The sequence below is a fragment of the Pelodiscus sinensis genome, chromosome 2 (genome assembly GCF_052426305.1).
Source record: "Pelodiscus sinensis isolate ZL-2025 chromosome 2, ASM5242630v1, whole genome shotgun sequence".
In the NCBI taxonomy this organism is placed as follows: Eukaryota; Metazoa; Chordata; order Testudines; family Trionychidae; genus Pelodiscus; species Pelodiscus sinensis.
In genome coordinates this window covers 207,335,045-207,360,620 of record NC_143053.1, presented here as the reverse complement: position 1 = coordinate 207,360,620, position 25,576 = coordinate 207,335,045, and the positions used below count along the sequence as shown (strand labels likewise).

At 46.7% G+C, this 25,576-nt stretch overlaps 1 protein-coding gene across 1 annotated transcript in view; it reads right to left on the bottom strand.

The window, feature by feature from the left end:
* Positions 1-25,576, bottom strand: part of DGKB (diacylglycerol kinase beta) — a 492,141-nt gene that overhangs the window by 446,031 nt on the left and 20,534 nt on the right. The gene's annotated exons all lie outside the window — the stretch shown is intronic.

Here is a 25,576-nt window from a genome sequence, read left to right as displayed (position 1 = left end):
TAGCTACTCCGTGCCGCGTGTAGCCGCGCGGCACGGGGTTCGAACTAGCTGGCATTTAAAAATGGCGCCGGCCGGCTTTATGCAAATGAAGCCTGGGAAATTCAAATTCCGGGCTTCATTTGCAATTGCGGATGACTACATTACCCCCGCTAGTTCAAACTAGCGGGGTAGTATAGACATACCCTAAGATAATACTGAACATAGAATTCAGACAAGAAATTACCAGTCCTTCCCTTCAATCATGGGAAAAAAAGAAGAGGTCAGTGGCTAGAGAGGAAGAAGAGGAAACTGAAAGGGATTACATGAATATCTGATCACACTTACTGCTTATCTATCTTGCAAAGTTAAGATGATATAAAACAGCTTACGTCGACCTAACTACAAAAGCGTACACTCTACACTGTTCCTCCCACCACTTTAACTTGCCTGCTAAACTGGCTTATCCGCTCAAGGAGAGGGCTAGAGTTTAGGGTGACACTGTGTCAATAGAGACACTACGTTGCTTATGTCTTCCTAAGTGACCTACAGGAGATATTCCATAATGCCAATAGAGCCTGCTCTCATCACCTATTTCCTGGCACCCAGGTATACAGGTAGGTGCCCCTGTCTTTTAAATTCCTGGAAAATTTTGAAATTGCTCAGTCTTGTTTTCTTGGTGTGGAGAACTCACAGGGCAAGCTCAGGTGAGCAGTATCTGGCAGTATGCAACAATCACATTCTTGACTAGAGTAAACGGGGTGGGGGTGGTGGTGGATCTCCCAAGTTTGTGGACACAGCTCCACTCCAGCTGCAGGAATGTGCTCGAGGCATGGAACAGAGGGACCATGATAAGGAAAAACAGCAGTTTTCCAGAGGATGTTGTGAAGACCAGGACTTTAACAGGGTTCAAAAAAGAACTAAATAAATTCACAGAGGATAGGTCCATCAATGGCTATTACCCAGGATGGGCAGTGTGACAAAGCTCCTACAGAAACTCAGTGGGTCCTGTGCTTCCTGGTGGACTTGCTCACCTCAGAGCTCACAGCAGCCCATAATTTTAGGCACCACACCTAGGGCTTTAGTTTGTTGTTTGTTGAGCTCTTTTCATCATCAGCCAGCGTACTGTAAAATGGAAAATAAACTCCACAGTCCTTTTCCCTGCATGGAAATGGGGAGGTGGGTGTTGGGGGTAACCCGGGCCCATCCTCTACTCTGGGTTCCAGCCTAGGACCCTGTAATAGTAGTTGCCAGTGTGAATCCTCAACACCTGCTATATAAGACAGCTCCAAGACTGCTGCGCTACTTTCCCGCACCTTCCTTCTCTCTGGTTCATCCTCCTAGTGTTCAGTTGTTGTTTCTTTTGCTCCTACTCCTAGAGGTGCTTTCCTCCATCCTCTCAGCTAATGCATGTTCTAACTGCAGGCAAAGCTTCTTTTAGAGCCAGTCTGAACTGGTTTTCTTAATTACCCCAGGTGCCCTAATTAGCCTCTGCTGGCCTGACTCTGCAGGCCTAGTCAATTAGTCCCAGGTGTTTCACTGTCCCTGATTGCCTCTGCTGGTTTTAAGCCAGCCCCTCCCTTTTATTCTGGGAGCAAGGATTTCCCTAGTCTGAGGCTTATATACCTCCCCTCCACTACTTTTTTAATAGCCTTCTGCTCTAACTCTATCATAGTAGGAATGGTTCCCATAGCCCCTGGTTTGTCAGAGGCTGAGAATGGGTGATGGGGAGGGATCACTTGATGATCACCTGTTCTGTTCATTCCCTCTGGGGTACCTTGCATTGCCTTTGGTCTGACCCTACAATGGTCATTCTTATATTCAATACCATGTAAAAAATATCAGAGAGCTACAGCAGGCATAGCAGAAAGCAAGGGTGGCAAAGAGTCATGCCAATGAGGAGCTGCAGATAAGCTGCTTCTACAAGAAGGGGGCAGGGTTGGGAGATGGTATATGGAACAAGAGCTTTGGGGAATGGAGGAGGCTGGTGTCCGGGTGGTGGAATACAGGTGGGAGATGAGAAGCAGTCAGAGTGCTGAGCCTCAGGCTGTAGGGAAAAGAGGTCATGGTGTTTAATTTTTCTTTTCATTCTTAAAACTGAAAACTTTCCCTGGGATGAGTAAAAACCTATACCACTAGCATTCACTTTTTCCAGGGATAGAAAGTGGGAAATTGGTACATGGTACAGTTACTATATACCTCCTATAAGTTTGTCATTAAAGAAGAAGATTTACTTATCCTAAAGAAGGCTTTTATGTTAAAACCAAGTTTCCAAGATATGTTTAGTAAAGTAAAAGTAATACACTAAAATAAATTGCAGCATTACATGGCTTTGTACAGTGTTATTAAAACTGAGTCAATGTCATGTGGATAGAGCCTGTTATTCCACTGCAATTCACATATTCAGAATTTGAATGAACTTTTACTATCTGAACACCACGACTTAGGTCTTTACCAACACAAAGATTACAGATGCATAATAGTACCCTGTGGTCTCTCACGTCTTTCAGGAGAAGAAAGGTTGTGTCTCAAAATTAACCCACTGTCAAAAAAAGCTAGACCAGTACCTTTGTATTTCCACTGCACCTGTGCTTACTTTTGCTTGGATATGCTCTTTTGAATCAATTGCCTCAACTCTGTATTGGAGTGGGAATACTGAAGTGTATTTACAGCAGAATTCATTAGAGCTTGTAGATGCAGAGAACCTGAAAGGATTTACTCTCCTTTTCTATCTCTTTGCATAGATGCACAAGTCATGATATGAAGGGGGGAAAAAATCACTGTTTGGAGGCAGAGGAGAGAACTGTTCTGCATGAGAGTTACACCACTCTACAACAAATCATTAGACAAAAATGTAAATAATTTCTATTTGAAACCAATTCATGTGTTTGAGGTTTGTTTTAATTTTGACAAATATTCTCCAATCATACAAAGCTTAATTAGAAAATAAAAAAGCATTCCAGAATCCAGGAACTTCCTGTACTCTTCCTTTCCCCCATTCTATGTATCTTTCAAGGCTGCAGCAGTACCTAACACACTCCGTCCCATGGGAGACTACACAATGGACAGCTGCACATGCTGCTAGCTGTGAGTGCCTCATGGATGTATGTGCTTGTGACTTCTCTGTTCCCTCTCCTTTAAAGATATGTTCCCTTGCATATACGAAGTTTTTCTTTGAACAACATAGGTATGGATGCAGAATTGAAAAAAAATATCGATTTATGAAAACTAAATTTAACTTTATTATTCTCTATCACATGGTGGCTGCTGCTAACATTTACTGACAACAGCAATATGTGCAGATGTACTGTTATGGTTGGGCACACTTCACAATCATTACAATGTTCATAGCATGGTACAAACAAACAATTCCAGGCTCAGTACACTATAGCAATACACATTGCTGTGGCTCATTATTAAAATGTTCTTCCAGGCCCCCTCGACCAGACAGCCCTCCTCACTGATCTCATCTTATAGTCTTTGAGTTCATAATGCACAGCAAAATATTGAAGAATCCATGCTTTCTGACACAGATAGAGATGGTTAGCTTGCAGGTAACCAGGCAGTTGAAATGCACGTGGATGGTCATGGAATAATGGGATTCAGAAACCTACATCAGATGATGTTGAACCTTCCCCCTCCACGAAGCATTGCAAACCCTTCCAAAAGCAATCTGTAGTCAGTATGCACTGTTTCCTGCATCTATGCAAGAGTTGCTACTGTGGATGTGCTCCACCAACACAAGGTGCACAGTACAGACATGCAACCATGAATCAATTACACAAATTAATTACAACATTGGCATAATTGCAGTTGACTTAACTTTGTAGTGTAGTCAAGCCTTCAGCATCATGCAGAAGGAAACTAGCAGAACCTGGCAATCCTGCAATGGTAAACAAAGTGTCTCGCAGGCCACACATAAAACCTCACTGGACCACCAGCTGCCCACCACTGCTCTAAAAACTGAACAAGTTGGTCTTTTTTGTCTCTCAAGGTAGGAAGCAGCCATAGGTAGAGAGTACAGTAAAGCTCCATTGGTCCGGCATCTGATGGTCCGGCACTCCTGATGGTCCGGCACCATCAGGAACCCGGAAGTGCTCCGAGCAGCCGGACCATTGAAGCTTCTCTGCCCCCGGCTTCCCCGATTCAGCCGCTGCTGAAACTGACCAGTGGCTGAATCGGGGAAGCCGGGGGCAGAACAGCTGGGGTGCTGCTGGGTTGGTCCGGTAGCGCCGCCCCTTGGCGCTGCGGGACCAACCCGGCAGCACCCCAGCTGCTCTGCCCCAGGCGTCTCCAAGAGCAACTCGCAGCGCCAAGGGGTGGCACTACTGGACCAACCCAGCAGCACCCCAGCTGTTCTGCCCCCGGCTTCCCCGATTCAGCCACTGGTCAGTTTCAGCAGCGGCTGAATTGGGGACTCCTGGGGCAGAGCCGGACTATCGGAGGGGGGGGGCTATGAGGAGTTTGGGGTGGCATCCCACACACACACCATCCTAGACCCCTCATAGCCCCCCCCTTCCGATAGTCCAGCGTATTTGATAATCCAGCACCCGCTGAGTCCTAAAGGTGCCGGATTATCAGAAGTTTACTGTAATTGTGACGATTCCGGAGAGAGCTGGGAAATCTTCCCTGACTCCAGATCTTTTCTTCAAAAGCACCATGGTTCTCTTCATAGCCATGCTGCCACTGACTCCTTAGCCACTTCCACCAATTCACCACACAAAGGAGTTAATGCTCCAACAACAACTTACTCACACTGGGTATGTCTACCCTACAGCACTAATTCGAACTAACTTAATTCGAATTAGTTAATTCGAACTAAGTTAATTTGAATTAGCGCATCTAGACCCAAAAACTAATTCAAATTAGCGTTTTGCTAATTCGAACTAGTGCGTCCACATTCACTGGACGCTGGGTCGCATTTAAGTGCAGCTGAAACCGGTTCTGGCAGGGCATCAGGTCAGTAGTTGCTTTGTGTGGTTGCTGTCTGAGGCTCGTGCTTAAAGGGACTCCCCTGGATAGCCGGTTCTCAGCTTTTCTGCTTGCTTGCCTCCTTGCCAAAGGACAGCAAAATGTTTTTCTCTCCGCCTGCCTGTGTCAGTGGTTCCCATTGGGGACGCCGCCGCAGTTGGCACCATGGAGCCAGAGCTCACCCTGGACATGCTGCTTCAGTTTTTAGACTTGCTGCTGCAAGCCTGCCAGCAATGGGTGGAGGCTGCCTTGCACCATCTGGTACATGTCAGTCCCTTACCTCTTGCCCTGGCCTCCCCGGGGGTCATGGAGGTGCGGCAGCAGCACCCGGACGCCAGTGTGCCCCGCCGCATCTGGCGTCTGGACACCAGCAGCGACTGCTGGGACCGCCTTGTCCTGGAGCGCTGGGGAGACCAACAGTGGACCCAGAACTTCAGAATGAAGAAGGACACCTTCCTGGAGTTCTGCGAGTGGCTCGCCCCTGCTCTGCAGCGATGGGACACTCACATGAGGCTTGCCACCCCCCTCCAGAAACATGTGGCCATCACCCTGTGGAAGCTCTCCACACCGGACAGCTACTGATCCATCGGGAACCAGTTCAGTGTGGGGAGATCCACCATCGGAGCAGTGCTCATGCAGGTACGGCACCCACCGGCCACTGGGCCGGAGAAGAGGGGGGCTACAAGGAGGGGATGGGCTGCCCCAGGGAAAATGGAAGGGGGGGGCGAAAGTGCCCCGCACAGGAGGGTTCCGTCTGTCCCAGCCATACTACACGCTGCCCACGGGGGTTACTTCCAGGAGTGGAGCACGGGGCAGTGCCAGGGAATGAACACTCCCAGCCACCCAGGCACTCCAGTGATTCATGGTTTGCTGTGTCTCTCTGCAGGTGGTCAAGGCCATCAACCGGGTGCTGCTCCACAGAGTGGTCCGCCTCACCGACCCGGACGCAGTCATCTGGGGGTTCGACGCCCTCGGCTTCCCCAACTGCGGGGGGGCCATCGATGAGACGGACATCCCCATCCATGCCACGGAACACCAGGCCTCCCAGTACATCAACCGCAAAGGTTACTTCTCCGTCCTCCTGCAGGTCATGTGTGACCACTGGGGCCAGTTCTTGGACATTAATGTGGGCTGGTCCGTCAAGGCACACGACACCAGGGTGTTCCGGAACTCCTCCATGAGCCAGAGGCTGCAGGCCGGGACCTTCTTCCCTGACCACCACATCAGAGTCAGGGACGTGGACATGCCCGTCTGCCTGGTGGGGGAATGCGGCCTACTCCCTATAGCCCTGGCTGATGAATCCATACATGGGGCACCTCAACCCCTCCCGGCAGGCCTTCAATACCAGGCTCACCAGGGGCCGCATCATGGTTGAGGGGACCTTCGGACACCTGAAAGCCTGATTTCGATGCTTCCTCACACGCCTCGACCTCACTGAGCACAATATCCCTCCCGTGGTGGCAGCATGTTGCGTGCTGCACAATTTATGTGAGTGGAAGGGGGAGGCTTTCCTGCCAGCCTGGATGGCTGAAGCTGAGTGCATGGCTTGCCAGTACATGCAGCCCCACACCGCCACCATCCAGTAGGCCCAGCAGGGGGCCGTCTGGATCCGGGAAGCCCTGTGGGAGAGCTTTCAGGGGGAAGAGGAGGACTGAACTTTCCCTGCATGCCCCACTGGGGCCTTCTTCCACCCTCCCCACCTTCCCCTTTCCCCTCCATAACCACCCTTCCTAATGTAAAATAAACACACCTGTTTTGCCAACAAAAATCTCTCTTTATTGTACATAATTGGGGTGGGAGAAGAAGGAGTGAGGGTGGGAGAGAGGAGGGGGAAACCTGGGAGGAGGGAGCTGGAAGGGGGTTGAAGGGGAGGAAGGGAAGGGAAAACTCAGGGTTGGGGGTCCTGCTGGCTCTCCCATGTCACAGCACTGCAGGTGCAGGGGCGTCGGGGGAAGTGGGTGTGGAGGGTGGGGCAGGAGGAACAGGGGTGCGGAGGAAGCGGGATGGGGAGCAGGGGTGGGAGGAGGAGCGAGATTTGGGCGGCCGCAGAGGCTGGAGCAGGAGGAGGCAGGAACCTGTCCACCAGAGTCTGGAGGTGACCTCTGAAGGCACGGCTCTGCTCCTCCAGCACCTCCAAGCTCCGCTGCCGCAGCCGCAGGTCCTCCCGGACCCAGTGCTCCTGGATGTGGAGCTGGTGTTCCAGTAGCCGCAGGTGCTGCCGCTGGTAGTCCTCCAGGTTCCTGGTGCACCTGCTTGCCCAGGGGTTGGTGGCTGTTGCAAGCGGGGTGATGCCCCCTGCAGTCCCAGGTGCTGCGGCTGTGGTGAAACAAGAGCTGTGGTCAGTTATTCCTGGGGATACGGTGGGTGAAACCCAGACCTCCTCTGCAAGGCGAGGTCTGCGTGTGGGGAACAGGCCAGGGCCCCTGCATGACTCCCAGCTGCCGCTCCATGGTGGGCAAGGCCCAGGCGCAGTGTCTCTGGGCTCCCTCTCCCCCCACACCTCCCATGCACATAAGGGGGAGCATGATGGCACTCACATGTGGAACCCTCTCCAGCCTTGGACGACACAGCCGATGTGCTCTGTGGGGTGCCTCGGAGGTCCTGGGTCCAGGGCAGGCTCCCTGCAGTCTCCTGGCTATCGGCGTCCTCCTCCTCCGTGTCCAGGACAGGTCCCTCTGCCCTGGGGTCAATCACCACCCGGGGGGGCATGGATGGTGTGAACCCCCAGGATGCAGTCCAGGGCCTCAAAGTGAGGGCATGCCTCCAGGTCGGCCCCTGGCTGGGATGCCCTGGAGTAGGCCTGCCGCAGGTCCTTAATTTTGCAGTGGACCTGCTCCCGGGTCCGTATGTGGCCTCTGGTGGCCAGGCTGTCAGCCATGCAGCTGTAGATGGCCGCATTCCTGTGGCTAGTGCGGAGGTCGTGGACATTGGAGGCCTCCCCCCAAACCTCGGTGAGGTCCACGATCTCCGCACTAGACCACGCGGGCGCCCACCTCTTGCAGCCCCGGGCAGGCTTCGGCCCCGGGCAGGCTTCTGTGAGCCGCCAGCCTGGTCCTGGGAAGAGGTGGAGGGCTGGGTGGCAGCGGGTGGCTGGCTCATGACGTACCAAGTGCAGGGTCTGCTGGCTGGGTGCTGGCAGGCTTGCAACTGGCACAAGCACCGTAGCCATACCGTGGCCCTTTAAGGGCTCCGGGGCCGGGAGGGGGGCAGAAGAGTTTCCCATGTTGTGCCCAGAGTGGCCACCAGGGCAAGCTGCGAAGGGCTAGCCTCCAGCTAGTTTGAATTAAGTGGCTACACCGCCCTTAATTCAAACTACTTATCACCTCTAACATCATTAGCTCACAGACATTTACCTCCCTCCCATTCCATCCCCCTTCTGTTCTGAAATTTGATTTGTCCTTTTCATATGTGTTCATTTTTTTTTTTAATTGTATCCTTTGGTATATATGGTTGTGACAATTTTCTTCCACTATTTGATCTGAGGAAGTGGGTCTGGCCCACGAAAGCTCATCACCTATTAAACCATCTTGTTAGTCTTTAAAGTGCTACACAGTCCTGTTTTTTGTTTTAATTCGAACTAGGCATTAGTCCTCGTAGAATGAGGTTTACCTAGTTCGAATTAAGCGCTCCACTAGTTCAAATTAAATTTGAACTAGCGGTTTGCATGTATAGACGTTATGAAAGTTAATTCGAACCAATGGCTGTTAGTTCGAATTAACTTTGTAGTGTAGACATACCCACATGGTTTTCCCTGCAGAAACAATCACGTCCGAAAGGCACTTTACTACTGAGCACAGGTACTAGTTGGTCACTATCCCTGCCCATCAAAAAAAGGGAGACAGCAAGAGCAGGGGGCAGGCTGGTTCTATGGAACCAGGTCCTCACAGAGGTAGCTGTGCGGGGTAAGAGAGGAGTGCAGATGACTTTGTGGGATCTGGCTTCATGGGAGCCTGAGCACTGGCTACTGCCTGCCCCTCCCACCCCTGTTCTGCTGCCTCTGTGGTTGGCAGCGGGGGGGGGGAGGGGCGGGGAAAAGAGCAGGAAGCTCTGCTGGAGCTGGTATGTGCAGGGAGCCCATTTAAAAGCCAGCTCTCCACAGGAACTGGCTCCTGCCTCCCCTCTTCTCTGCTCCCTCTGATACAGAGGTAGCAAAGGAGGGGGTGCGCGTAGTCGTTGGGATTAACCAGTTAATCATTTAAATGATTACACGCCAATATGCCTAGGTCATAACCATAACTAAGCAATGGAAGATCAAGACAAGTACAAAACCAACAGAATCCAGAATTGAAGCAGATTGGAGTAGGATATGCCTACAGCATGCAGCTACCGATGCAAAATTCTGAAAATCCTACTCCTGAGTTCCACAGTAGTTTATTTTCAGACAAAGTATTTGCAATATTGATTATATTGACACACCCGCTTTTTGAAAATGTAATCCTTCTAGATCCTGTGCAATACGTAGAATAGCCTGAGCAGTCAAAGAAGACTAATTACAGGAAACAAAGATTAGCCACGCCAAGAAAAAATGAATTAGCAGTTAATAAAGTGAAACGAGACCTTCTTGTTAGTCAAGTTGAAGGGATTGTTCATTCAAGTAAAGAGTATGAAATTCAACATGGTCAAACAAAGTTATACAGAAGAACAACAAAGGTAGGCCACTCTTACAGAATCAAGATTATATCCTGCGATGTAGTGACTGAAAAAAACATGGGGGATCACTGTAGGTAATAGCTGAATATGAGCAACATTGTGGCAAAAAGATAATGTGAGCCTGAGATGTATAAACAGAGCAATCTTGGCCAAGAATGTAGAGAAAAAATTTAGGATTGGCCAGATACATTTTAAGTCAACAGCTGTCAGTAAATGTCAATTTCAGCTAACACACTGAAAACAACAAAAATATCCATTAGTAGTAGCCAGTATGACTAAAGCTTGCTCCTACATCTGGCTTCTCCAGGGACTGCAGTCCCCAACCTTGTGGCAGAGCAAGTAGCTCTCTGCAGCCTTGCAGGACCATGACAGCAGATGACACTTAGGGTTGCCAGGTGTCCGGTATTGTACCGGATAGTCCGGTATTTGCGCGCTCTGTCCGGTAAAAAAATTAGAAAATACCAGACATGTGCAATGTCTGGTATTTTCTGATTTTTCCAGCTGCGCACCAGATGGAAGCCTGGCGTGAGCAGGGGGAGCAGCTGGGAGTCTCAGCTGGGAGGCGAGGCTGCGATTGCTGCTGAGAGCCCTCAGTTGGTAGAGTGTGAGGAGGAGGGAAGCCTCCTCCTCGCTCATGTGCTGCCAGGAGCCTGCGTGGGACAGGCAGCAAGTGCCCAGGTCAGTCCCGCTCCCTGCCGGCCAATTTGCTCACCCCCCACCCTTCCTGGCCAGCTGGTTCTCCACCACTTCTCCTCCTGATCTTCCCCGGCCAGCTCCCCTGCAACCCCACCAGCTCTGCTTCCCGCCAGCTCCTTCCTGATCTCCCCCGGCCAGCACCGCTGCATCTCCCCCACACACCAGCTCTGCTTCCCACCCCCCCTTTTTCCCGGCCACCCTCGCGGCCCCCGATCTTTCCCAGCTGTGCTTCCCACCCCAACTTACTCCCGGCCAGCCCCGCCCCCTCCTAGCTGGTCCCTCCTCCCCCGATATCCCGTGGCCAGCCCCATTCCGCCTGACTTCCCCGCCCTCCCCCACGACCAGCCCTGCTTCCCGTTTGCCCCCCATATTCCCCGGCCAGCCCTGTTTCCAGGGCTCCCCCTTCCCAGCCAGCACCGCTCCATTCCTGGCTGGTCCTCCTGCCCCCCCCCCTCGCCCCCCGTATCCGGGTTTTTGTTTTCTTTTAAATGACTACCTGGTAACCCCTAGCAGCGATCCAGGTTCGTGGAGTCTTTTTTTTTTTTTTTAACTCAACAACTTTGGTCCCCGCCTCCTTTCTCCCCCCCCTTCAACAAAATTTTTTCCCAGTGGGGTTTTTTTTTTTTTTTTTTTTTTTTTTTTTGAGGGGGGAGGATCGGTATTTTCGTTTCAGCCATCTGGCAACCCTAATGACACTGGATCCATGTAGATGCAAAAGGAAGGCTGTGATCCTGACAGGGCAGAGCAATGACTCCTGGACAGGATGGGGGGAGGATGAACCCCCAGCCACAGGGCACTGAATGACTAGAATCACAGCCTTCCCCACATCTTGGAATGCAGAGATCAGGTGTCACTAGCCTTGCAGTCACATGGGGAGCCTTCTGCAGCTCCATTGTCACAGCCCTGCTCACTCAGGGTATGTCTACACTACCCTCCTAGTTCGAACTAGGAGGGTAATGTATGCATACCGCACTTGCTAATGAAGCCCGGGATTTGAATTTCCCGGGCTTCATTAGCATAAGCGGGGAGCCGCCATTTTTAAATCCCCGCTGCTTCGAACCCCGTGTAGCGCGGCTACACGGGGCTCGAACTAGGTAGTTCGGACTAGGGTGCCTATTCCGAACTACCGGTACACCTCATTTCACGAGGAGTACCGGTAGTTCGGAATAGGACCCTAGTCCGAACTACCTAGTTCGAGCCCCGTGTAGCCGCGCTACACGGGGTTCGAAGCAGCGGGGATTTAAAAATGGCGGCTCCCCGCTTATGCTAATGAAGCCCGGGAAATTCAAATCCCGGGCTTCATTAGCAAGTGCGGTATGCATACATTACCCCGCTAGTTCGAACTAGCGGGGTAGTGTAGACATACCCTCCCTCACTCAACCAGGACTCGGATGGTGGGACAACCATGGGCAGGAGCTGTTGAGCAGCAGGATGACCTTCATCTTCTTCATAGAATGATAGAATACTAGGACTGGAAGGGACATCGAGAGGTCATCGAGTCCAGTCCCCTGCCCTCATGGCAGGACCAAATAGTGTCTAGACCATCCCTGATAGACATTTATCAACCTACTCTTAAATATCTTCACGGATGGAGATTCTACAACTTCCCTGGGCAATTTATTCCAGTGTTTGACCACCCTGACAGTTAGGAACTTTTTCCTAATGTCCAACCTAAACCTCCCTTGCTGCAGTTTAAGCCCATTGCTTCTTGTTCTATCCTCAGAGGCCAACATGAACAAGTTTTCTCCCTCATCCTTATGACACCCTTTTAGATACCTGAAAACTGCTATCGTGTCCCCCCTCAATCTTCTCTTTTCTAAACTAAACAAACCCAATTCTTTCAGCCTTCCTTCATAGGTCATGTACTCTAGGGTATGTCTACACTACAAAGTTAATTCGAACTAACGGACGTTAGTTCGAATTAACTTTAATAGGCGCTACACTAGCACTCTGCTAGTTCGAATTTAAAACAAACTAGCGGAGTGCTTAGTTCGAACTAGGAAAACCTCATTTTACGAGTATTAAGCCTAGTTCGAACAAGCTAGTTCAAATTAAGGGGTGTGTAGCCCCTTAATTCAAACTAGTGGGAGGCTAGCCCTCCCCAGGTTTCCCTGGTGGCCACTCTGACCAACACCAGGGAAACTCGTCTGCCCCCCTCCCGGTCCCGAACCCCTTAAAGGGGCACGGGCTGGCTACGGTGCCCGTGCCAGGTGCAAGCCTGCCAGCACCCAGCCAGCAGACCCTGCACCTGGCACGGATCGAGCCACCCACCTGATGCCCCCCAGCCCTCCCCCTCTTCCTGGGACCAGGCTGGCGGCTCCCAGGAGCTTTCCTGGGACTGCAAGAGACGGGCACCTGCCTGGGCTAGTGCAGACATCGTGGACCTCGTCCACGATCTCCGCACTATGCACAGGAAAGTGGCCAGCTAGGGCAGGAGAGCTGCCAGCCTGGCCACCCAGGAGCAGGTGTGCAAGAGAATCAAGGGGGTCCGCTGAGACCCCCGACCCTGAGCTCTGAGCTTACAATGGCCGTCCTGGGTCAGACCAAAGGTCCATCTAGCCCAGTAGCCTGTCTGCCGACAGCGGCCAACCCTAGGGACCCTGGAGGGGATGGACCGAAAACAGTGACCAAGCCATTTGTCTCATGCCATCCCTCTCCAGCCTTCCACAAACCTTGGGCAGGGACACCACTCCTACCCCCTGGCTAATACCACTCCATGGACCCAACCTCCATGACTTGATCTCACTTCCCTTTAAACTCTGTTCTAGTTCTAGCCTTCACAGCCTCCTGCAGCAAGGAGTTCCACAGGTTGACTATGCATTGTGTGAAGAAGAACTTTTGCTTATTAGTTTTAAACCTGCTGGCCATTAATTTCATTTGGTGTCCTCTAGTCCTTCTATTATGGGAACTAATGAAGAACTATTCTTTATTCACCCTCTCCACACCACTCATGATTTTATAGACCTCTATCATATCCCCCCCCCAGTCTCCTCTTTTCTAAGCTGAAAAGTCCCAGTCTCTTTAGCCTCTCTTCATATGGGACCTGTTCCCAACCCCTGATCATTTTAGTTGCTCTCCCCTCTCCCAGCCTCTCTCTTCCCCTCTCCCACCTCCTTTTCCCAGTCTCCCCCAGTTTTGTTCAATAAAGACAGATTCCATTTTGGAAGACACATTATCTTTATTTTGTACATAAATAAGAGGTGCTAGGGAAGGGTAAGTGGAAGGAGGTGAGGGGGGAATGGGGCACGAGCCCCCGATGGGGAGGACTGGGCTGGCTCTGCGGGCTTCTGGGGGTGGAAGCTCTCCTGCAGCCCCCCAATTGTCCCCTCTCCCCAGATGGCAGCCTGCGGCAAGTGCAGCCGGGCTGATGGCCGAGTGGTGTGATGTGCCCAGTGTGGATAGTCCGGGCAATCCAAGCCAGGACTGCTTTGCAAGCGGGGCACCCCTGAGAACTGTCTGTCTGGGGTGGGGGTCGGGTCCCTTTAAGCACAGCCCTCGGCTAGCCTGAGACAGCATCTCCACGCCCTAAGTCCTCCTCTGATGCCCTGCCGGCACTGCTTCCGGCCATCCTTAAGCCCGGTTCAGGGTCTACTTAATGTGGACATGCTTGTTCGAATTAGCAAAACGCTAATTCGAACTAGTTTTTTAGTCTGGATCTGTTAGTTCGAATTAGCTTAGTTCAAATTAACTAATTCGAACTAAGTTAGTTCGAATTAACGTTGTAGTGTAGACATATCCCATGACCTTTAATCATTCTTGTTGCTCTTCTCTAGACCCTCTCCAAATTCTCCACATCTGTCTTGAAATGTGGTGCCCAGAACTGGACACAATACTCCAACTGAAGCCTAACCAGCGCAGAGTAGAGCGGAAGAGTGACTTCTCGTGTCTTGCTCACAACACACCTTTGCAGCCCTGCCCAGAAGTCTCTCCTCATCAACAAGACCAGGACCAGAGCTTCCCACTTAGCTTATTCCCAGATGGCTTGGGCTCCTCAGTACTGCCCTAACTATTTCCAGCCCCTTCTTAATTTCCTGCAATTGTAAAAATAAAAACAAAAACAAAAACAATAAAATCATCAATTTGTTCTCACGATATCTCTGCATTTTGCACTGCTGCAACCACTATGGGAATACATTGTACAGTTCTGGTGCCCACAATTCAAGAATGATATGGAAAAAATGAAAATTCAGTAAAGAGCTACAAGAATCATTCAAAAGACAGGAAAACATGAAAAGCTAAATAGATTGAGTTCCTGGAGTCTAACGAAGAGAAGGTGAGGAGATGGCTTCATCAATCTAACTACTTACATGGAAAATATACAATAGGAAAAAAACTCTTCAATCTTGCAGACAAAGTCCAATTGCTAAAAGTGGAAGCTATACAAAACTCAGGGTATAAATAAGGCATGGATTGCTGAGTAAGGAACAATTTACAAAGGACTGTGGTGAATTCTCTATTCCTGATTTTTTTAAAAAAAAATTGAGATTGAACTAGAGCAACCCTCAGAAAAACAGACAAAAAGGGTTTAATTTAGGAAAGCCTTATGGCCTGTGTTATGGTCACAGTGGTCCCTTTTGGCTTTATAAATCGATGAACCTGAAAAATATAGACTATGCATGTGGACATGGAAATAATATGGTTAACTGAGGAGGCTGAAACTGTATTTATATTACCTAACTGGTTTAGCCACCAGAAACTACATGGCACAATTGTTCCAACATGATTCTCAGCAACGTTTCCTCTAATTTTTTCCATCCATGTGCGGAATAAATTTTGTTATATGCACTGAGGCATGTGTTAATATGCATGAGCAATAGAAACAAACAAATTCTAGCTGTGGGCATTCAGCTGGGCAGCATTGGATCTCTCCTGAGTGGCTGTACAAGTACATAACTTACTGAAAACACTGGTTCCCAGTGGATACCAATGTTTGTAGTACTGCCAACGTGAGGGCACGTACAAAGACCATATCCCCACAAAGACCATTTCCCCATGGCACCCTCAAATCTACTAAGGGATCCTGACTAGATCCCCTCCTTCACACTGGAGGCAAGAGACATGTGGTAAGTGAAGTCACTAGCTGCAAGAGACGTAGAAGCAATGCCATTCTTGGGACCACTGCCCAAGCAAACCATTGATTACAGGACCTCAGATTAGATCCTTTCTAATCCAACAACTGCACTGAAACCCTTTAAAAGTTGGAACTGTAGCTTGAATGCCCCTCAAAAAACCCAACTCTCCTGGATTCCAGATAGAAGGTGGAAAAACCCCACAGCAGTTCAGCAATTTTGCCTTATGGGAAAATCTTTTCCATATCCCAAAACTGACAATCAGCCTTGCTCTCAACATCACAAGAGATCAGATCCAGCAACTAGATTAATGTGGGAAAGGTGTGGCTGAAACAAGGAACTCCTCTTCATCTAAGCAACAGTCTACTCTCTTTCCAGCCACTCTAGCCCAAACATTTCCACCAATTCACGGTAGCAGCAGTAGGTGAGAGATTCCAAGGTCTCGGCTCAGATGTAGCATGTGACACGCCTGCACATGTCCCACATCATGCAGGATGAGTAAGGTGGAAAGGGAGAAGAGAAAAACAATGTTCTCCCACGCCCTATGCACAGTAAGATCAAGCAGAAGATGGAAGGGTGAGCAGAGGAAGCACATGGAGCTGATCTGGATTGAGATCTTCCTTCTCTCTCCTCTGCTCATGGCTCCACCAAAGCTAAGCTCTAGTTAGTGAGTGAGCATTTGAACATGCATCTAGAAAGAGTTGGGGCCATCTGATATAAATAGTTATCTTAGTTCATGTAAATCTCTGAACTGCTTCCTCGTCCTGTTCAATTAAAAACAGAATCAATACAGACCTTACATTAAAATAGATTATTGTGGCATTCATATTCTCAAGTTAGAATAAAACATGGGATAGAGGTAAAAGAAATGGCACTGAAATGATTACTGGGCAGTAGGGTTGCCAGATGGTTCCCCCAAAAATACCGGACATGTGGTATTTTTGTCAAACAAAAAGAAAAAGGAGCACAGAATAATAAGTACTGCCTCTCCCAGCCACTTCCCCCACCCCTTCTAATGGGCCCAGAGCAGCAATTGCAACCCCGCCTCTCAGCTGGGACTCCCAGGCTCCCAGTGCTAGGCTTCTGACGCACCCAGAGCCTGGTGGGGCAGGGGAGTCCCAGCCACTCCCCGCGCTAGGCTTCTGCGCAATCAGAGGCTCCTAGCTCCGACTGTGATCCTGCCTTCCAGCCGCTTCCCCTGCCCACGCCAGGCTTCTGTCCGGTGCGCAGCCAGAAAAAAAAAAATCAGAGAATAAGGGATATTGCACATGTCCGGTATTCTCTGGTTTTTTTACCGGACAAAGAGCACTGTCCAGTAGAATACCAGACTGTCCGGTAGAATATCAGACACCTGGCAACCCTAGGGCAGTAGTACAGCAAAATTAATTACCACTAGTTGCCATCGTCCACAACTATGTCAGCTATCTCAAAGACACTGCTAGACACGAGTCAAATTCAACAGCAAAGAAAAGGGGAAGAACTACATTAGATGGAGCTGACATTTTTATCAGGTAAATACAATTCTGACCTAGGAACTTCAGTCACTGTTAAATTTGTCAAAAAAAAATAACAAAGGTCATCAGGTAATTAGCATTAGCTTTAAAATACAGGATGGTTTTTCAATGTTCTGATTACTCAGTTTTTGCTGAAAACAGTTTTATTTTTAAATGGTTGATTCGTGTAATTTACTACGTTGCTATCACAAACTTTTACAACATTACTGCTGGTATTCTGAATGCTGTTAAATTCTTCAGTTGTACAACAAATTAGTGTACTCTGCATTGTTGTAGCTTAGTTCAATTATGTAACCTAGTACCTAATTTGAAGAATCTGATATTAGCATTAGTGCCCATGACAAGATGGTGAGTAGGCAGTGATCTTAACTAATTGTTCAGTCTCTGTACAACTGGAATGACGTTGTAATTGAACATTCTATGACAGGGGATGATAGTGTGCACTGTCGATGTCTGGGGCACTCTTCACATACATCTCCCAACTCACATGTGCAAGGAGTTCTACCATTTCTGACGCAACATGCCATTCGCCCAAAACTCGTTGAAAGGCTCTTTCACTAATCTGACGACCAACAAGAGAGAAAGGGGCAAGTACAGAACAAGCAGGGGGAGCAGTAGGTAGATCAGATGTTAGCTCTGGAGGGGAAATGCACTCTGTGCATCTCCTGGGGCAAGCAGAGTTTTCAAAGATAAGCTAGGCTGTATCTTTTCTTCGAAGCCCTCTGATTTGTTTTAAGGAGAGGGCCTTTTGGGTAGGTAGGACCAATGTATTTAATTTATATGTGTTGGGTGTTGTGTATTGGGTTGTAGATATAGATCTTGTTGTTATAGTAACTGAGTTAGGTCACTGGGGTCAGCCCAGCTGGTTTGGGCTTGTTCTAGTTAGTTCTGTGCTATGCAATAAAATGGACACCTACAACTACTCAAGCTCTCTGTATTTCCACTGATTTCTTTCTATACTGTGAAACTCCCCACAACACAACATTGGGGATGCTGAGGAGGCAATGAAAAGGGGCAAAGGCCCCTATAAGGTTGTCCCCAGAGTCAAGTCTTGTAGACTCTCACACTGTGCAGCTAAACAGGGTAGAGGAATGTCCACAAGGGGAACTTCATGGAGATTTCCTCTCTGTCCTCTCACATGGGTTTATTGCAGAAGGGGAAGTCCAGCTCTATATAAGGAAAGAAAGCATTCCTGCAGCTCTGTTACTGTTTTCATTGTTAAGTTTTTTTTTACTGATGTAGCTATAAAAATCCTGTGCACAATAGATTATGCAAAGATAGTGGAAACATGCCAAATATTCATGCATGCATACTTATCCTCAATTGTATAAGTCAGATCAGATATTATAAACATATCCTTTCTACAAGAAACATACTTCATACAAATGGCTTGGGGATTAGTAATGTAAATTAAATGTTAATTTATGTTAGCTTTGTTGATGAAATTTCAACCAAAATACATTCTTTGCACCTTGTTTTAATGTTGTTCTCCTAGGTACCGTCTAAAAATCATTCAATGAGAGAAATCTATCCTAGTTTATGAAGTAGAAAGCCATCACAGTGACAGCACAACAACAAATGGGAAAATAAAACAACCAAAGCATTAATCAAACATGTTCCTGCTTGTTGGCAAGCAAAATACTGATTGCCTGCATTATACAGATATAAACAGTGCATTTACTTCTCCTTGCAAAGGCCAATTACTTCAAAGAAAGCAATATGGTATACTCTTAAAATATACAGGATGTCAAATACGAAACTCTACTGATCCTCAAAGAGTTTGACCTATTCCAGAATATGTGGATCTCTGCCATAGTTTTGTTCATGTAAAATCTCTGTTTAGGTAATTTCCCAGTCCTACTTGACTAAGAACTTAGAGACAAAGCAGACCCCACAAATAAGACAAATTGAAGACAGAATATTACTAAGGCATCCATTTTATTTAATAAAAACACAAAAACTTCCTCTGGTATCTCCTGGCTACAATGTACCTTAATTTAAGAGCCTCTAAGTAATACTGTACCAGAAATTGGCCCTTGCATTTTCTCTGCTATGTCTATGACTTTCCACTATTTGGAAAGTCCCTCCACAGTCCTATGGTGCAAACTGTCACACAAGTTCATTCACTAATTTTCTAGTCACTTGCTCTCCAGAAGGGAGTGTGAATTTGGTGGTTCCAGAAGCAAAACCTGCATTGCAAATAAGCATATTCCAAATTATAGGAAAAGGAAAGGAGTGGGATAATCTAAGCTCTCTGTAAACACATCCCTCCCCATTCCTGCCAACCAGAAAGCTAGAAAAATGACTCCCATTCATTTAGCCAATCTCAGAAACTGATTGCCACTTTATGCATTTGAAAGGAGGGAGGGGAAAGAGAACACTACAGAAGGACAATAAATTCTTTTCTATGGAAGACACAGTTACTCAAGGAAAGCCACTAATCAGTCACAGGAACAAATAATTCATTGGCAAAATGTCCCATGCCTTAATTGCTATAGAGTCTAAAGCAGTTATGAATTTCAAGTATTGGTCTTCTCTAAACAAGGCGGACTCAAAGCTATTTGAGGCCCTCTGTACTACCACTATACCCTAATTTCATGGTCCACAATTTTGTGATAAATATTTTCATCTACATTCTTCACATGTTTTCTCATAGAGGCTGACCTGCAGAGGATGGTCCCAAACTGGTGTGTGTGTTTGTGAAAAAGAGACATAACAGTCATATGTTTTTTGCTGCACAAAAAAGAGCTGAGGGAGGGAGAGAGAGAGGAATGACAAATTTGTGATACATCTTAAATAAGACAGTATTAAAGGGAAAGAAATACAAATTCCCTCAGTCACTCACACTTTCACAACAGAACACTTGGTTAGCAAACTGTTCTGTGTTAAACGGCAGTAGAACACAAGCAACAAATATCACAATGGTGGTTTAACATTCTTGTAGGGGAGTGCACCCAAGACCTGGGAGCCCCTTTGCCTACAGGTTTGCCAACACTGTCTGAACTAACCAGCCCTCTAAAGAGCAAAGCTCTGACAACACAAGAGTATTGAAAAATGTAACAGTTTACAAGAACTTGTATTTGGGATGAAAGGAGCTGAAGTGCTTAAATAGACTCTTCAAAAAATAGTTTTCCATACCTTTTCTTTAAGAATATCTGTGGGCCAGCATTGGGTGGGGAGGAGGGCACGAAGAAGAGATGGAGGGAAGCAGTGATCTGGGGGGGGGGGGGGGGAGGGATGTCATAACATTAGCAGGCTTGTCTCACACAATGACAAATTGCATATATTAATGCACAGAGGAGCAATTCAGTCCTGAATTACCATAACCTCCAACTTTGTACCATATTAAATGTACAAGGTTACCAATTACCTCATTTCTGCTCTATTAATTAAGCAGTATTGATCACAGTAGGTGATATTTCCCGGGAATTAATGACCAGCTCAGAGGAGTTGATGCCTCACTATTAATCACCTGTGCCCTGCACTGAGGTTAAGACCATGCAAGCTATACTGGAGATGTAAAAGTTAATAATCCTTGAAAAGTCCTAAGAAATTCTTCTGGATTTGTGTATTTTAAATCACTGATGAAAACAACACTTTTTACAATTCATTTAGCAATTTCTAGCAATTACAAAGCTGACTAGAATTCATTTGCCATTTAGCTTGCAGTTTACATTATGTGCTTTGAATGCACACAAAGCTGTTTACCCACTCCTCTTTCTGGGTATGTCTACACTAGCTCATTAGTTCGAGCTAGGTAGGGTAATTAGGGCAACCAGAATTTCAAATGAAGCCCAGGATTTAAATATCCCGGGCTTCATTTGCATGTTCCCGGGCGCCGCCATTTTTAAATCCCCCTTAGTCCAAACTCCGTGCCCGCGGCTACATGCGGCATGGAGTAGATACTTCAAATTAGAGATCCTAATTCGAACTACCATTGCTCCTTGTGGGCTAACGAGCTAGTGTAGACATACCATCTGATACCTGATTTCGGGGTTTTTTTGTGTGTGTAATCACACTTTTCATAACCCCTAACTGAACACACAACTGTTAGAAGCCACTACATTCTCTCTTGCTATTTATATAAACACAGTAGAGAGCATTCACTTGTTTTAGTAATGCATATCCAATATACTAAGTTATGAGTGAGATATATTTTATGGCTCAGATTCTCAGAGGGTAAAAATCAGCAAAGCTTCATTGACTTCAGTGGAGGAATGCCAATTTTACACCAGCTGTGTATCTGAATGCCTTTGATACAACTAAGAAATGTGCATACTGCCTGACAAATGGACACCATAGAGTGCGTTACTGAGCTTGTAAAAATGTCCATTTAAATTTTTGATTTAAAATCCCACTCAGTGTACTCCTTAGAGAGGCAATTACTCAAAATGTTCTTTTTTAAATTATTTATTTGCAACATAACCAATAACACACAGGACATGAGAGAGAAAACATGTATGACAAGTTAAGTATTTGAACTGGGGAGAAAAAGTTGCACTGTTGTAGTTCCCATAGTTAAGAGGAATACTAGCCAAAGTGATTCTAATCCTCCACTCCAATATATCACGTTTTTGCCAGTGAGGAAACTCAGAGCTAGTGTGAGGAATAAAATTATTTAATTCATTTTTAAAATTTAGAGGTGCATATTTAAACTATATCTTTCCCACTATTGTGGTCCTGGGGAGCGGTGGAGGGCTGAATGGCTGGCTTATCCTGTGCCAGGTGCACGGTCCGCTGGCTGTGTGCTGGCAGGCTGGCAACAGGCACAGGCACTGTGGCCACAGTCTGCCCCTTTAAGGGCTCCGGAGCTGGAGGGAGCAGATGAGTTCTCCTGGTTGTGCCCAGAGTGGCCACCAGGGCTCCCTGGGAAGGGCTGGAGGCCAGCTAATTCGAAATAAGTGTCTACACAGCACTTATTTCGAATTAGCTATTTCGAATGAGGTGTTATTCCTCATAGAATGAGGTTTACCTAATTCGAAATAAGGGCTCCACTATTTCGAATTAATTTCAAAATAGCGGTTTGTATGTGAAGACAGATATTACAGTTAATTCAAAATAACGTGTTATTTCAAATTAACTCTGTAGCGTAGACATACCCTCTGAGAGCTAGAGATGGTTGAATGTGTTACCCAGGGACGGTGCTATGAGAGAATCTTGTGACAGTTTGGACTGGATTATGGGTGTGAATCTTCAACACAAGGAGATGGCACTGACAGTTATACTTCAAAGTTCTGTCCCTACCCATCAGCATAACTCAGTCTTCCTTGGGTTCAACATTAACCAGTTATTCTTCATTTATGAGCTGCTCTCATGCAGCAGGATCTCATCTGTATGTTGATGGCACTTGAATCCATGTTCACCTCTCTCTAGTTAGGAGCTTTTAAAATTCTCTCCCCCCCCCGGCCATGTTTTTCCAGTTGTACGTGTTTATCTAGATTTGTCTTCTACTTTTGTTAATTTCTAATGTTCCCAGACAGACACGATGGAACTGCATTTTAAGGATGTTGCAGAGCTGCCTTATCCAGTCTGGCTTCAGACTTTGTAAAAATATTGCATATATAAGAAGCCATCCAGAGCATAATTCTCCAAGAGCTGCTGCCTCAATTTCTCTTTAGGTGCAGGGGCTTATCACTTGTTCAGGTCTCTACTACATAGAATTAATGGCAGGACTAAGCGCCATCTAGACCATCCCTTATAGGTGTTTGTCTGAACTGCTCTTAATCTCCAATCATGAAGATTCCACAGCCTTCTTAGACAATTTATTCCAGTGTTTAACCACCCTGACTGTTTCCTGATGTCCAACCTAAACCTTCCTTGCTGCCATTTAAGCCCCTTGTCCCTTTGTCCTATCATCACAGATAAGGAGAATAATTTGTCCACCTCCTCTTGTAACCACCGTTTAGGTACTTGAAAGCTGTGATCATGGTCCCTCATAGGTCATGTTTTCTAGACCTTTAATCATTCTTGTTGCTTTTCTCTGGACCGTCTCCAATTTCCCTCCATGTTTCTTGAAATGTGGTGCCCAGAACTGGACCCAACACTGCACTAGAGGCGTAATCAGTGCAGATTAGAATGGAAGAATTACTTCTTGTGTCCTGCTTATAACACTCCTGCTAACACATCCCAGAATGATGGTTGGGTTTTTTGGAGGGTGGATTGGGTTTTTTTGTTTTTTGGGCAACAGTGTTACACTGTTTACTCCTATTTAGCTTGTGGTCCATATAGCCCCAGGTCCATTTTTTCAGTACTATTACATAGACAGCCATTTCCCATTTTGTATATCTGCAACTGATTGTTCCTTCTTCAGTGGAGTATTTCTCCTCATTGAATTTCATCCTATATACTTCAGACCATTTCTTCATTTTGTCCAGATTATTTTGAACTATAATCCTACCCTCCAAAGGACTTGCAACCCCTCTCAGTTTGGTGTCATCTGCAAACTTTATAGGTGCACTCTCAATGCCACCGTCTAAATTGTTGAAGATATTGAACAGAACCAGACCCTGAATGGATCCTTGAGGAACCCCACTCATTATGCTGAACATGTAGGCCTTTTCTCCCCCCCCCCCCCTCCCAGCCCAGCCCAGGTAGGACTCACAGGTATGTTCTCAGTCTTGTGTCAGGTACAGTTTTGTTCTCCAAGAATAAAAAAAAGCAAAGTTCAAACAGCAAAACAGTTCCTCACCTCTGCCCTGGGCTACATCTCCCAAAGACTTTTCTGCTTTATCTGTCAGTCCCTCCTATTGCTGCAGCCCATCTTCTTTCTACATATCCTCTTGCCACCGCCCAGCAACTAAGGACTCGCAACTCATTAGAGGGACCACTTGTCCCTTTCCCAGCTGAGTCTGGCCCCTGATCCTCTGAGCCTTAAAAAGGGAGACGCACATAAAATACACCTCTCAAGGGGCGTATCTAGACTACACCGAACGGTCGAAAGAGAATATTCAAATTCCTGTGGAATTTGCATATTTTCTTCCGATAGAGCTTTCGAAAGTGAAAGTAATTAAGACATGGCTTTTTCGGCAAACCATCCCTTTTGTTGAAAAGCCACATAAGGCTCCTTTTTTAAGGAAGAGCGGCTTTTCAATGAAGGGGGCGGTTCACCAAAAAAGCCACGTCTTAATTACTTTCACTTTTGAAAGCTCCACTTCTGAAAGTGTGATCGGAAGAAGATATGCAAATTCCCATAGAATTTGCTTTTCCTTTTTCGACCATTCGGTGTAGTCTAGATACGCCCAAGCTGTTTCATGACCCTTCAATTGTGCTAGACCACTTCAGTATTTCTGCCTCTATGCAGAACCCCTGTGGAGCAGTGGAGAGAGCTCTAATAAGAATACGTTCTTTCAAAATGCAATGCACTTGGGATCCCTCATTTCACAACAGAAGAGGTTCAGTCCAAAATTATTATAATTTCATCATCATAACTGCAAATCAAAGGATTAAACAAATAACTGATGCCAAAATGGCCAAACCAATTCAATCCTAATTGTTAAGATGCTGTGCAAGTTAGAGCATCCCTATCCCATCTTAAATCATTTTCCTGGCTTCTTGTCTTGTCAACTAATCATGAATTGACACTCACTCTCACACATATCACCTTCCACAATATTTTTACAAGGGTCAAATTCAATCAAATTGAGATTAAAATATGGAAATGAAGATAAAAAGTCTCTCAAGATTTGGGTTTATCATTCTCAGAAACTCAAACACAAAGCAAAATCCATCTTTGAATCCAAACCAGAACTGTGTGCCTCTCCAGGTGACACAAAGATTGAGCAACCAAGTGTTGGGATTGCTCTGGTTTCACTGTGACAATTTGTGCAGGAGATTATATGGTACAAGACACATGATAGTTCATCCTGATTCTCAACTGGCTGACTCTACCACACATTACCAGGACAGGAACAACAATTGAGTTGAGGCTAACAGTGGGACGCAGTGTTTAAAACACTTCTGTAATTCCACACTTGCCACAGGCATGAAAAGAGCCTTAATTTTAAAATATTTGCAGAGACACATTGTCTTTGTACAGAAATGATCACAGCCATAGACTGGAAGTACAGAAAAAGAGGTTCTCACTAGAATTTGCCTCTGACAAAAATTGCAACACATGACTTAATGAAGAAAATTTTAGGATCCTTGGAGGAATGATGCCAACAGTACATGGTATTTACTCATATCCTTACTAGGCAGGCTTGAACATAGGCAATTGACATTTTGGGCCTGTGCTTTGTAATCTGGAAAATACTTTTTTCTAATCTTTTCATAACTCAGGTAAAAGTAAAGTGCTTAGCAAAAAGTTCATCATAGCAGCAGCTGCTTGGGAAACCCCTCACTCAAGAGACATAAAACTTTCTTTAAAAAATGAATTTTGTGACTCAGTGAGATAAAAAAAGGCAAAAGCTATATTGTATATGTGTACTTTCAAAGTAGTTGTGCAGCACATTGCACCTAGAGACCACGAGCAGCACTTTTTGTAAAGCTTTCAAGGAGATCAAAACCAGACTTTGGGACAGATGTAATGTACCATCATAGAAATGTAAGGCCGGATGTGACCTTGACAGGCCATCTGGTTGATCCCTTGAATGAAGGCGGGAGTAAGTATTATCAAGACCATCTCCAACAGATGTTTGTCTAACATCCAATAACAGAGATTTCATAAGCTCCCTAGGTAATTTTTTCCAGTGCTTGTTTCGA